We start from the raw sequence: 641 nt of genomic DNA, 5'->3' as shown, positions 1-641 counted from the left end.
AAATCCAAAAGCAAGAATCATCTTACTTGTACACCAGTTCCTTTTCATGAGTCCACATTTCTTTTAAGCACAATACAATTATTTATCCAGTTATCCGGCTCAAAACCTCAATCATAGTATATTTCACTCTCATTCAGGTAAAGTATTTATTGAGAGGCTACTATGTGCCAGGCCCTTTACTAAGTGCTGGAGGATCTAGGAAAAAACTAAGAAAGTTCTGAAATTGCTTTTCTTTTACCTTCTGACTATCCAATCACTTGCATATTTCAAGATGGTGAAGTGTCTCTTGTTTTCCCCTCTTCCCTTTCTCAACCCCCTCATCGACCAATAATAACCTTCGCCTGGACTATTTCTCGAGTTAACTAGCTAGACTTTTTATTGTATCATGGACATTTTTTATGTTTTGGTAAAACACATATGCACATACCATCTTCTCAGACAATTTCAGCAGTTCAGAACTTGAGATCCCTTGGAAGGCTTTCATTAACCTCAGTCTCTTCCCCCATCTTCACCATTTCCACGTAGGGCTGTATATTTATAAAGCTCAATCCTATCATGTCTCTCCCCTGCTTAGAAATGATTGGAGGCTCATTTCCAAAGAAAGTAGTGTTCAATCCACCCTCAGGGCTTCTGTCACAAGT

The sequence above is a fragment of the Pteropus alecto genome, unplaced genomic scaffold, assembly GCF_000325575.1.
Source record: "Pteropus alecto unplaced genomic scaffold, ASM32557v1 scaffold22, whole genome shotgun sequence".
Taxonomy (NCBI): domain Eukaryota; kingdom Metazoa; phylum Chordata; class Mammalia; order Chiroptera; family Pteropodidae; genus Pteropus; species Pteropus alecto.
This window is presented reverse-complemented; position numbering follows the sequence as displayed.